This window comes from Drosophila santomea, chromosome 3R, assembly GCF_016746245.2.
Source record: "Drosophila santomea strain STO CAGO 1482 chromosome 3R, Prin_Dsan_1.1, whole genome shotgun sequence".
NCBI classification, from domain to species: Eukaryota; Metazoa; Arthropoda; class Insecta; order Diptera; family Drosophilidae; genus Drosophila; species Drosophila santomea.
The window spans coordinates 1191704-1205355 of NC_053019.2; the positions used below are offsets into that span (position 1 = coordinate 1191704).

General features: G+C 36.3%; 1 protein-coding gene across 8 annotated transcripts in view; it reads left to right on the forward strand.

Moving 5' to 3' along the window:
* Window positions 1–3794: 3794 nt before the first annotated feature.
* LOC120454631 (uncharacterized protein CG43427) overlaps window positions 3795–13652 on the forward strand; it is a 66554-nt gene continuing 56696 nt past the window's right edge. For 4 of the 8 annotated variants that reach the window (XM_039640110.2, XM_044006256.1, XM_044006259.1 and 1 more), the window contains exons 1-2: window positions 3814–3927; window positions 4469–4637. The gene's annotated coding sequence lies outside the window, so the exon portion shown is untranslated. Of the gene's footprint in view, window positions 3928–4468; window positions 4638–13652 lie in introns of all 8 variants that reach the window. The other 4 variants (XM_039640109.1, XM_044006262.1, XM_044006257.1 and 1 more) reach the window with 4 other exon arrangements.

Below are 13652 nucleotides of genomic sequence, written 5' to 3' on the forward strand. Positions count from 1 at the left end.
CATGTTGCCACGCCCACTCTAACGCCCACAAACCGCCCAATACTGCCACGCCCACACTTTTGAAAAATGTTTTGATATTTTTTCATTTTTGTATTGGTCTTGTAAATTTCTATCAATTTGCCAAAAACCGTTTTGCCACGCCCACTCTAACGCCCACAAACCGCCCAAAGCTGCCACGCCCACACTTTTGAAAAATGTTTATATATTTTTTCATTTTTGTATTAGTCGTCTAAATTTCTATCGATTTGCCAAAAAACTTTTTGCCACGCCCACTCTAACGCCCACAAACCTGCACTTCTACTAGCTGAGTAACGGGTATCAGATAGTCGGGGAACTCGACTATAGCGTTCTCTCTTGTTTTTTCTTAAGTTTTATTTTCCAAAAAACAACTAAATCAATTTAAACCGCAGATTGAATGCATATACTAGATTCGATGGATTCAGGATGACACGCTCAATCATTAGTAAATTTTTTGTGAAATTTATGCGATTTCTTTTTGTCTTTCCAAACTATAAATAGTTTTCTAGCACCCCAACAACTGGGTAACAGCTAAATTATAATGTACTAACTTTTGTTATATAAGGGGTGGTTATGCAAAAAAGGCACGTTTTAGAATTATTAGCTATCTTCACTTATTTAGAACCACTAACTCTATTTTAGCAAAGAATTTCATATGACCGCATTTAAACGCTATTTTAGAGCGTTAGAACGTAAATGGCCATGTAAATTATGAAAAAAAGTGATGTATGTAAGTCACTTTAGTTTTACGGTTCGATGAAAACCGACCAGAAAACCGCACGGGAAAACTATGAGCCCCAACCACTATTAATTCGAACAGCATGTGATTTTTTCAGTGTGCAATGTTCAACACACGATAGTTTCGATACTATTACAGATAGCGTATGTCAATGTATTTTTTCTTAAAGAGAATTTTGTTCTCTTTACGATGATAAAAAAATATTTCTTGTATTTACAACAACAACAAAAATATGAGTACTTTATTCAAAACGTAGACTTAAGAGATAAGAAAAAATTGACCACTATTAATTCGAACGCTGCTTAATATAACAAATTAATATAAATTAAAATTGTGTAACGTCACCTTTGGCCTGTATTACACATTTAATACGTTTTGGCATTGATTTCAACAAATTTTGGCAATGTTCTCGAAAAATCGAGTCCCACATCTCTTGCAATTTTATTTTAAGGTCAGAAATGTTCCTTTGTGGCTCATTGCGAAGCTTTCTTTTCATTAGCCACCAAATATTTTCAATGGGGCTTAGATCAGGACTATTTGCTGGCCAATCTAAAACCTCCATTTGTTTATATTGAAGCCAATTTTATGTTGTTTTGGCTGTGTGCGATGATGCTCCGTCCTGCTGAAAGGTGAATTCACCACAGTCTGCCAGTTTTGGTATTGATGGCAGCAAACTATCTTCCAAAATGATCGTCGCCAATCTTTAAGAAATTTGGCTTCAAAGTGGTCGCAGAAAATTGGAAAAACTGTGAAACGAGAATGGACGCGACAGCAGTTAAAAAATATTGGATATGGATTCTATAAAGTATGTTTTATTATACTTTTTATATCATAACCAATAACTTATCTGACTCGTAGGCCAAGGAAAAACCCTTGCTTACGCTTCGTCAAAAAAAAAAGCGTTTGCAATGGGCTCGTGAAAGGATGTCTTGGACTCAAAGACAATGGGAAACCATCATATTTAGCGATGAAGCTAAATTTGATGTAAGTGTCGGCGATACAAGAAAACGAGTAATCCGTACAAAGGGAGAAGCATATCATAAAGACTGCCTTAAAAGGACAGTAAAGTTTCCTGCAAGCCTTATGGTATGGGGATGTATGTCTGCCAAAGGGTTAGGAAAACTACATTTTATTGAAGGAACGGTTAACGCTGCAAAATATATTAATATTTTGGAAGATAGTTTGCTGCCATCAATACCAAAACTGGCAGACTGTGGTGAATTCACCTTTCAGCAGGACGGAGCATCATCGCACACAGCCAAAACAACAAAAAATTGGCTTCAATATAAACAAATGGAGGTTTTAGATTGGCCAGCAAATAGTCCTGATCTAAGCCCCATTGAAAATATTTGGTGGCTAATGAAAAGAAAGCTTCGCAATGAGCCACAAAGGAACATTTCTGACCTTAAAATAAAATTGCAAGAGATGTGGGACTCGATTTTTCGAGAACATTGCCAAAATTTGTTGAAATCAATGCCAAAACGTATTAAATGTGTAATACAGGCCAAAGGTGACGTTACACAATTTTAATTTATATTAATTTGTTATATTAAGCAGCGTTCGAATTAATAGTGGTCAATTTTTTCTTATCTCTTAAGTCTACGTTTTGAATAAAGTACTCATATTTTTGTTGTTGTTGTAAATACAAGAAATATTTTTTTATCATCGTAAAGAGAACAAAATTCTCTTTAAGAAAAAATACATTGACATACGCTATCTGTAATAGTATCGAAACTATCGTGTGTTGAACATTGCACACTGAAAAAATCACATGCTGTTCGAATTAATAGTGGTTGGGGCTCGTACTATAATAAAAGTTTTATGTTGAGTCTTATGTTGGTAAAAAAGAACTTAAATATATGACTTTTTTTCTCAAACTGCAACACTGTCTGTAGTGTACTTATTCGTCACAAATTAACACCTAATGCTGAAAAGGGTAAATTACTCTCATAAAGCGAAAACTTTGCCGAATAAGTAAACTTTTAAATAAACTACTTAAACGTTTATTCACTCAGTCTATCATTATAACATCAGTTGACGTCAAAACTTGTATATGGTGGAAATACGTTCCACGCTATGATATGATTCGCCTATGATATGAAGACTACTTACAATATGTATTCTATATATGTACATACATATATACGAAGTGTGTTAAAACTTCTTGCACTAGCTTGTTTCCCAGATACATATTCTAAATGTCCTCAGTGTAATATAGCAAGGAGCCTCAGTGCACTGTGCAGTGATCCGAATTTCGTAATGGCTCAGCTCTCGTGTGAGTCCTATGGTGAATATAGGAATGGGTGTAGCATACTTTTGGGACACGCAAACAAAAATTATTTTAAAATTGGTTTAGTTTTAAGCTCTGTGGCTCAACCCTTCATCGGGACCTGAATCTGCATACAGTGGAAGAGCAGATCGCAAGGCACACTAGCAGATATATTGATAGGCTTAAAAGACACCACAACATGCTGGCAAGACGCTTACTCCCTGCCAGGCCTCTAAGAAAGCTTAAAAGAAAGGGCTTTGCCAAAACAATTGGACAGCCTTAAAGACCCTCTCGATGTATGAGATTTTGTTGTAAGTCCTCCCGCGATAAGTGTGAGGTTCGGTTATATTATTTATATGCTTAATTGTGATGTTATGGTACTAGTACTGCATGTACGGATTCGTCGCTTCAATAAAACTAAATTATAAAAATATTAATTTATACTAAAGCTTTGAAGAGCTCCATCGGCATCTCGTTGATTTCCATGGGTACGTAAACGTAACCGAATATTCGGATTAATTGGCATCAAGTAGCTTTATAAAAACAATGCAGTGGTCAAATTAAAATTGTTCTTCATTAAAGGATTTATTATCCACTGCGTTCGATGTCTTAATTGAAACCGATAAAGTTCTTTTTAATTTTGAAGACTTTCCGAACAACGTAACGAAAAACGTAAGAGCGAAGCAGAGAGACCCTCCCTGCCGACAGATAAAAATACCGCACGTTGCGAGAGTACGGAATTATTCTTATTCAACTCATCATAGTTGGCCACACTCCGCCCCATTTTTAAGCCCTGAAATGCCTTCGGTCTGCAGTACATTTTCGACTCGGCTAAAAACAGGCGGCTAAGAGTTAAGCTCGGCCACGCAACTACCCCGCTCTGACGTGATATCGCCCCTTGGTAAATGAATACATGTGTACATATGTGCACACGGTAAATAAGGCAGGAAAAGCCCAAAGCCACGGAGTTCGGATCCGATTGTCTTCCGTTTTGTTTTGCGTAGCACTGCACCTGTGCAGTGAAAAATCCGTGAATTCCGTCGCGGTGCAACAGTGGCGCTTGTGTGGGAGAATGGCGGAGGGGGAAGGTGTATGGGGAAGTGTGTGTGGGTAGTGTGTTTTTATTTCCGATTTTGATGGAGAGTATCCAGCAATCTGAGTCATTGCAATTACAACGCGTCGAAAAATAGTTTCTTTCGCTCACAAATACCTGTATAAACAAATACCAATGCAACAACCACTACTGTCGTAAACGTCTAACAGCAAAAGCTGCAACAACAACAGTTCTAACCACAGACACAGGCAAACACGTTTTCCGTTTTATTTTCTGGCCCGCATTTGCTGGTGTGTGTGTGGGTGCGCCGATGTGTGCGTGCCGATGTGTGCGTGTTGCCCGCCCGAGTATAGAAATTTCTAATGATTTTTGGCCTGTTCTCGAAAAGCAGCTCCAAACAACAACAAAAATTGGACTTCGCAATGGCTGTTTCAATAGATTTGCCTTTCGTTTAAATGGTTTTATAATTGGATGCAGAAAAACAACTGTAGCCGTAGTCATAACACAACTGAAAAAAACCTCTGTAACTGCAACGACCAGAGCATCGAATTTTGTTGGTGAGTGTTTTCAGTTTCTGCATAATAAATGAAATGAATTGGTAGTCTATTTTCTTTGTGAAGTACTTTTGTATTTATGCACATTTGTAACTATAAGGTTGATTTTTACATGTTTAAGTAAAGATTACATTAGTTGGTTGGGGTTGAAACCGAAGAAAGTTATTTTGTGATTCAGAATAAATAACTTTATTGGCAGTATTTGTTCAATTTCTAATATTTATTCATTTAATTATATTGGGAATATTACTTTGTAAACAAAATCAATAAGTTCGATGACACGTTCTGAGTGTGCTTTAAACATCGGAAACTGAAGTGGGTTTGATACCACTTTTCTCGGGGATTTTACTCATTGAACATATAGTCGCCATTGCGGATCGTTGAGATCTATTTATCTGACGCAACAGTAGCAGCAAAATACCATTGTAATGACTAGGGCTAGTGATATGACCTCAAGAAGCATTCTGGGACCTGGTTCTTGTTGCTCAGGCGGAGCTTGTAGGTCAAAGCTCGTGTTTTGTAGTGAGGTTTCTGAGCTTGAGTTGTACATTGCCGAGATCCAATCATCGATCTGGTCGCTTTCGCATCTCTAGTTCCCAGCTTTGATGTTTGACAATTGTATTTCCAAAACATTTCCACACCCTCGACATGCGTTTCTGTGTTGGCTTTGATAGGTTTTTTTTCAAAACATTTTCACTTTGCATGCCAATTTTCTCACTGCTCAGACTTGCAGCACTCGGGCGCCTAGTCATTTATTTGATATCATCATTATCGTCGTCGCCCGAGCAACAGGTTTTTAACTAATAAGGTAATGGCTAAAAGACGGGGAACCGACTAAATTATAATCGCAAGAAAAAATCCATCATTGGAAAGTTGGTTTGATTGCATTTGCGGAATGCAGCTGCCAGTGTTGCCTAGTTGTGCGACAGGGCGACGCATTTTTCGCCAGCCATGCACTTGGCTATTATTTCAGGCTTCATGCATCATTTGCTTTCCAGCGGCTCAAGTCGACTTTTGGAGCAATCGCGCCAGCAAGGGCGTTGGATTAGATTGGATTAGATTGTGGTTTGAATGGGACCACACCACACTGGTGAGGAGCTGAAGGTGAAGGGAAAGAAGGAGGCCTTTTAAAGAGCTCCTTCACTCCTACCCACAAGAGGAGTAATAAATTCCTCGGTGTGACAGTGGTTGGCAATTTTTTGCCGCGAGAAGAGCGGGTCGTTACGCGTTACACAATTTCCGGAGAATTTCCCCAAGCAAATGTGATTTTTCTGTACTCTCAAATGAAAATCAAATCAAAACAGCGCCACCGATGAATATTTGATGTTGTTTTTTGTTTTTACACAAAATGAAATAACGGATAAGATTTTTTTGTTTTTAGTGTACTTTCAATTTTTTCCAACGGGTATTTTCTTCACCGTCTGTTTTTCGACGAACTTTTCAGCCGCTGCTGCTTTGTTTATAATTTTCCCATCTTATTGTTTTTGCGTGCCTCGTGCGTCAGCTTATGTGACTTCAGTTTGCCTGAAGCGGAAGCGGTCTTAATGGTACAAATAAGAGTAGCTGTGGCTGCAACTAGAAAACTGAGGAAAAAGGGTGTCCCGGCAGCTTGTTCATTTTCCCCCGCCACTCCTGAAAACTCGCCGTGGAAATTGGCGCCGCTGCTGCCCAAATGCCGCGCTGCTCAATACTTGTTTGCCGCATAATTTCCAAATTGCAATTTTTATTTTATGGCTATTTCTCTTCGAGTTGCTTTGTCTGCCCGTTGAGGCACATTTAAAAACCGGTTTTGTTTTTTTGACTGGATTATTTTGTTTGGTAATCAGAATTACATGAAGAAAAACATTTCATTTTCATTTGCTAATTAGTAAGTCTCTTTTACAGACTGCTTTTTGATCGGTGAACTGAAGCCCAGATCAACGGCGAATTTGCTCTTTGTTAGTTCGTAATTTTATCAAATAAACTAAGTATTTTTAAATATGAAAGAAAAGATTCAAATATGTGTCATGTAATTTCTTGATACCTATAAAGGCATAACCCTATAAATCTTACAGTAGCTTATTTAAATCAGAATAATATATTTTAAGTCCTCTTGAGACTGACACCGAGGCTCTTTCGGCTCTTTCGTTTCTGGGAGGTCTCATTTTATAATAATAACCAAAAACACTTCGCCGTGCCCCCTATATGGGCTCAGTTTGGGCTCGTCGCTTACCTGTTTCACCGAGCAATACAAGTGACACTTGTGCAAGTATTGTACAAAATGTTATTGTCCACTCCTAAAAGGGAGTGTGTGTGAGTAGTAGAACCCTTGAGCTCTCGGACAGCTTGTTCACAAAAACGAAAACGAAACGGAAATCTAAAACAATGAAGGTATTTAGGAAAAACCCTCAGAACGCATTGGCGTGCACAGCCAGCTTATTAACATACCTGTTAAATTAATGTGTATGTATATGTATTATCTCACGCACGTAGCACTATGGGAAATTTGACCACTTTTTCTGGCCAAAACCCATTTTCTGAAAGTCGGAATATTACAATAATATTTGGTGTACGCATTCATAATTGACCAATCTTTAGTGCTGCATACTGAAAATTTTAATAGATGGCGCCACAACAAAGAAATCAGCTGTTAAAAACAGCTGTTGCGCGCACACAAAACAACAATCTGCAACATTAAGTTTTTCTTTCATTACAAAAGTTCTAATATCTTTGGAACCAAAGCGTTAATTTCCATTCTGTGGAAACGCCATTAGGCGTTTGCAACATACAATAGAAAAAAAACTAGTGTTGTCCCAGTAATTTAGTAAAAATCTTAGTTGCTTTACAAAAGTATTTTTTTGTATAATGCCTAACTTTGAATAGAGATTTAAAGTGATTGCAGAAGATTGCATCAATGAAATATACCTCATGTTGTAGCTTATTTAATTCGTTCTCAGATTATTGTAATTTTAAAAACCACTTTTACCGATTTTGGGAGAGTTTATAGATTTTAGATTTAACCCTACTTTTCTAAATTCAGAGTAATCTCATGCTAAACGGGAGTTAAACAAGGCGGTTGCTGAATTGTTTCGTTATTTTTATTAGTACTATTGTTGTTAACTTCTGTAAAATAATTAAGTATATAAACTCTATCACGAAATCAGTTGTTTTTGCTGAGATTAGAAAAAGCAGACAAAATGAGAGAAAGCCTTTACGAAAATTAATAATATAAATATAAGGGATTGTGCCACGCCCCCAGTTTTTGGGGTACGTTTGGATATGGTCTAGTGCAAATTAATGCAAAAAAAAAAAATTAAATATCTTTATTCGTTCTGGAGTTATAAATTACAAAAAATAGAAAGGGCGGTGCCACGCCCACAATTTTTGGTACCATAAAAGATATGGACAAGTGTAACCCCATACAAAAAACACCAATTGAATATCTCTCTCCGTTCTGGAGTTATTAATTTAGGCCAGAAAAAGTGGTCAAATTTCCCAGGTCTGGAAAATGGGAACTGTAATTGCCTGTGTCTGTCCCGCTCCTGGTTTCTTCAATGAGCAGAAATACCGCGGCGGGTGATTTCAGGCGCACTGTAGGCAATTCTCAGCTAATGTTTGAATAGTTTCTGTTGGGATAATAACCTTTTTCATTAGCTATTTTTGCGAAAATAAAAAGACAATGGTTTTGTAGCGAATTCAAATGATTTGGTTTATTTTCCTTTGCGAAGTTTGGCTGCGATCCGTGCATGCATAGAGTACGAAAGCGAGTGTTGAATTCATTGCAGAGCGACTTAATTGCAGAGAGAACAGTAGAACTATAAGTCAAAGGTGTAGTTGCAAGAGTAACAAAGTGCACTTATTTAAAACTTAAATGGCATAACCATCGGCGCCCCAATTCCCCGGGGATGAAAACGAAATGGGCGGCTTAAGTTCCAGCAGCCACCTAATGAAAGAATACTTTCCCATAATATATATACATATCTGTGCGACAGCCTATATAACAATTTTGGTTCCAGTTTATATGGAGTACAAATTGTTGACCTGGCCCCATTAGCACTAGCAGAATTTATTGCCGCAGGCATTTGTATTAAGTATATTATATCTTTTAACTTATATATTTTGTAAAGCTCTGAATAATTGCAACCTATCCCAACCCCACTTCTGTTAGCCCCTAACAGCTGCTGTTAACTGTGCGATTGGGGTGGAATATAGCAGCTGTTTGCTTGTTTGGGGTCGTCGCTCCCGAACCCAAAAACGAGTGCAATGGAGTCGACAGCTTGTGACCTATATAAAAAAGGGTTTGGTTGGTATCGCCGTGCATATATGTGTTTTTATGTATACCCACAACTACGACTCTTTTGGAATCAATGAAAATTGTTTTTAATGTTCCTGTTCTAGTGTGCCAAAATACAGGTCGGAATGGAGTTGTTATCAGTTGTGAATACCTTCTGATCCGGAATGGCTTAGTTTCTTTTGTGGACTTAGCACGTCGAGTTAGACTCAGGAATAAGTGTTGATTCTGTTCGAAAAATGACGGAAAACGTTTTCAATGGAAATCGTATTATAATACTTTTCGACAGGCATCAAAGTAAAAACTGTGCAAAAATATGTGTGGTTAAAAATCATCATAAATTGCGTCTTGATATTAACTCGTACGTTCTCAGCCTTGTCCAGCGACCCATTTATGCAAGTATAAAGCTCTGATTGCATCTAGAACTGCGACGCAATCGGATTATATTTGTATAAGCCACGAAAGAGGGCCTTGATTAGAGTCAACAGAGGAGGAGTATAGGCACTAGTCCATATGAGTCCATATATAATGCGGCGTCAACGTTTATCAGCGATTAAAAGAGAAATTTCAAGTTGTCTATTTACTTAGCCCCCCTCTCAGGTACAATAAAAAGAACTCTGTTTACATTCTTAAACCAATTAGGTCCCTATTTATTTTTATACCCTTTACTCGTCGAGTAAAAGGGTATACTAGGTTCGTTGAAAAGTATGTAACAGGCAGAAGGAAGCGTTTCCGACCATATAAGATATATATTCTTAAACGGGATCAATATCCGAGTCGATCTGGCCATGTCCGTCTGTCCGTCCGTCTGTCCGTCTGTCCGTCCGTCTGTCCGTCCGTATGAACGTCGAGATCTCAGGAACTACAAATGCTAGAACGTTGAGATAAAGCATACAGACTCCAGAGACATAGACGCCCCGCCAGTTTGTTGACCCATGTTGCCGCGTTCACGTCGGGGAACTCGACTTTAGCGTTCTGTCTTGTTTGGTATAGGTATTCACAAGTTGTAGACACGTTTAGTATTAAACACAGTACCTCTTTAACGAGGTGAGATTAGATTGACGATGGCAGCTTTAGGAGCTCAAAGAAGCTGGGTCCGCAAAAATCGAATTTTTGAAATTTGAAAGGTGGAATCGTTTGCCCATCGTTTGCCCATGTTTGCCCACCAATTAGTTTTTTTTGCCCACGTCCAGTTTTTAAGATATGAAATTTCGAAAATTTTCGAAAATTTTCGAACTTCAAAAAGTTGAGTTTTTTGAACTTTTTTTTTTTTAAATCGCAATAACTTCGTTTGCCCACGTTTGCCCACCCTTTAGAATTTTGAAAAAACTTTTAGTTTAGAAAATATAAGCACTTAAAGAATTAAGCATTTTCCATACCCCAAAACTAAAAATTTTCAAACAAAATCGTTTGCCCACCCTCTAAAAATGCTTTTTATCGTTTGCCCACCCTTTAAAAATTGTTTTTTTCGTTTGCCCACCCTTAAAAAAAAATATTTTCGTTTGCCCACCTCTTAAAACTAAATATTTTAAAACAAAATCGTTTGCCCACCCCCTAAAATTGCTTTTTATCGTTTGCCCACCCTTTAAAAATTGTTTTTTTCGTTTGCCCACCCTTAAAAAAAAATATTTTCGTTTGCCCACCTCTTAAAACTAAATATTTTAAAACAAAATCGTTTGCCCACCCCCTAAAATTGCTTTTTATCGTTTGCCCACCCTTTAAAAATTGTTTTTTTCGTTTGCCCACCCTTAAAAAAAAATATTTTCGTTTGCCCACCTCTTAAAACTAAATATTTTAAAACAAAATCGTTTGCCCACCCCCTAAAATTGCTTTTTATCGTTTGCCCACCCTTTAAAAATTGTTTTTTTCGTTTGCCCACCCTTAAAAAAAAATATTTTCGTTTGCCCACCTCTTAAAACTAAATATTTTAAAACAAAATCGTTTGCCCACCCCCTAAAATTGCTTTTTATCGTTTGCCCACCCTTTAAAAATTGTTTTTTTCGTTTGCCCACCCTTAAAAAAAATATTTTCGTTTGCCCACCTCTTAAAACTAAATATTTTAAAACAAAATCGTTTGCCCACCCCCTAAAATTGCTTTTTATCGTTTGCCCACCCTTTAAAAATTGTTTTTTTCGTTTGCCCACCCTTAAAAAAAAATATTTTCGTTTGCCCACCTCTTAAAACTAAATATTTTAAAACAAAATCGTTTGCCCACCCCCTAAAATTGCTTTTTATCGTTTGCCCACCCTTTAAAAATTGTTTTTTTCGTTTGCCCACCCTTAAAAAAAAAATATTTTCAATTAAAAATTACTTTCAGTAAGCTGTGGCGCCAATTCACACGCACACGTGGTACTTGCCGCATTGACAATACATACATACGTACATATTACAAAAACATTATGGTGTATTCTGCTTATTCTTCACTAGTTCCTTATGCTGAGCAATAACAATTTCATATGCTTAACAGTTACCTCGGTGTCCGACTGAAAAGCTACATTGCTAAAAATCGTAGTATATTTCGTTGCTAGCAAATTGGTTTACATACATACAATCCAGAAAAAACAATGACAATTGTGTTTGCTTTACCATATTCTTATCCAACATAATTTGGAGTTTTCATAAGCATTAAAAATATGTATTTTCATTTTTTATTCAACTTGATTTTTTCAGTGCAGTTAGCAGAACCGAAAATGTGTATGTGTGTTTTATTTATATGAATATGTTGGTTATATGCAACGACACCTCTGGCCTTTGATCGTTTTTTGGGAGGAAGAAAGAGATAGAGACAGATTTCCGCGTATATTGTGAGATGCAAAAATGAAAACATTTTAAAACTGATGGCAGCGTCGTTTTGCTTATGTTGATGTAGGTGGCAGCGCAGACAATATGTATTTATTTATTCAAAAATGTAAAATACAACAATAACTGAATATGTTTGCTGTTTCTAAGAGCAACCATTATTTTTGGTTTCTTAAATATATTACTTGTACACTATACATATATCAAAATAAAGACCCAAAATTGGTTCCAATTGTACATTTTTATATTTACATTTATATTACATTACATATTTACATGCACCTGTGACAAAGGGTTAATTTTTTAGGTAAATTGTTTTAAGAATGCAATTTTATGAATGGAAAAACACTTGTCAGTATCTAAAAATCTCTTCCTTGATTCTCATATTAGGTATAAGGGTTTTTTAGGTAACTTGTTTGCACCTGTGACAAAGGGTTAATTTTTTAGGTAAATTGTTTTAAGAATGCAATTTTATGAATGGAAAAACACTTGTCAGTATCTAAAAATCTCTTCCTTGATTCTCATATTAGGTATAAGGGTTTTTTAGGTAACTTGTTTGCACCTGTGGCAAAGGGGTAATTTTTTAGGTAAATTGTTTTAAGAATGCAATTTTATGAATGGAAAAACACTTGTCAGTATCTAAAAATCTCTTCCTTGATTCTCATATTAGGTATAAAAGTCGTCATTAATATACGGTCTGCATTTGCACCTGTGACAAAGGGTTACTTTTTTAGGTAAATTGTTTTTTACATTACAGGTACTTTTAAGAATCCAAGTACCACGTGTGCGTGTGAATTGGCGCCACAGCTTACTGAAAGTAATTTTTAATTGAAAATATTTTTTTTTTAAGGGTGGGCAAACGAAAAAAACAATTTTTAAAGGGTGGGCAAACGATAAAAAGCAATTTTAGGGGGTGGGCAAACGATTTTGTTTTAAAATATTTAGTTTTAAGAGGTGGGCAAACGAAAATATTTTTTTTTAAGGGTGGGCAAACGAAAAAAACAATTTTTAAAGGGTGGGCAAACGATAAAAAGCAATTTTAGGGGGTGGGCAAACGATTTTGTTTTAAAATATTTAGTTTTAGGAGGTGGGCAAACGTTTTTATTTTTTTTAAGGGTGGGCAAACGAAAAAAAACAATTTTTAAAGGGTGGGCAAACGATAAAAAGCAATTTTAGGGGGTGGGCAAACGATTTTGTTTTAAAATATTTAGTTTTAAGAGGTGGGCAAACGAAAATATTTTTTTTTAAGGGTGGGCAAACGAAAAAAACAATTTTTAAAGGGTGGGCAAACGATAAAAAGCAATTTTAGGGGGTGGGCAAACGATTTTGTTTTAAAATATTTAGTTTTAAGAGGTGGGCAAACGAAAATATTTTTTTTTAAGGGTGGGCAAACGAAAAAAACAATTTTTAAAGGGTGGGCAAACGATAAAAAGCAATTTTAGGGGGTGGGCAAACGATTTTGTTTTAAAATATTTAGTTTTAAGAGGTGGGCAAACGAAAATATTTTTTTTTAAGGGTGGGCAAACGAAAAAAACAATTTTTAAAGGGTGGGCAAACGATAAAAAGCAATTTTAGGGGGTGGGCAAACGATTTTGTTTTAAAATATTTAGTTTTAAGAGGTGGGCAAACGTTTTTATTTTTTTTTAAGGGTGGGCAAACGAAAAAAACAATTTTTAAAGGGTGGGCAAACGATAAAAAGCAATTTTAGGGGGTGGGCAAACGATTTTGTTTTAAAATATTTAGTTTTAAGAGGTGGGCAAACGTTTTTATTTTTTTTTAAGGGTGGGCAAACGAAAAAAACAATTTTTAAAGGGTGGGCAAACGATAAAAAGCATTTTTAGAGGGTGGGCAAACGATTTTGTTTGAAAATTTTTAGTTTTGGGGTATGGAAAATGCTTAATTCTTTAAGTGCTTATATTTTCTAAACTAAAAGTTTTTTCAAAATTCTA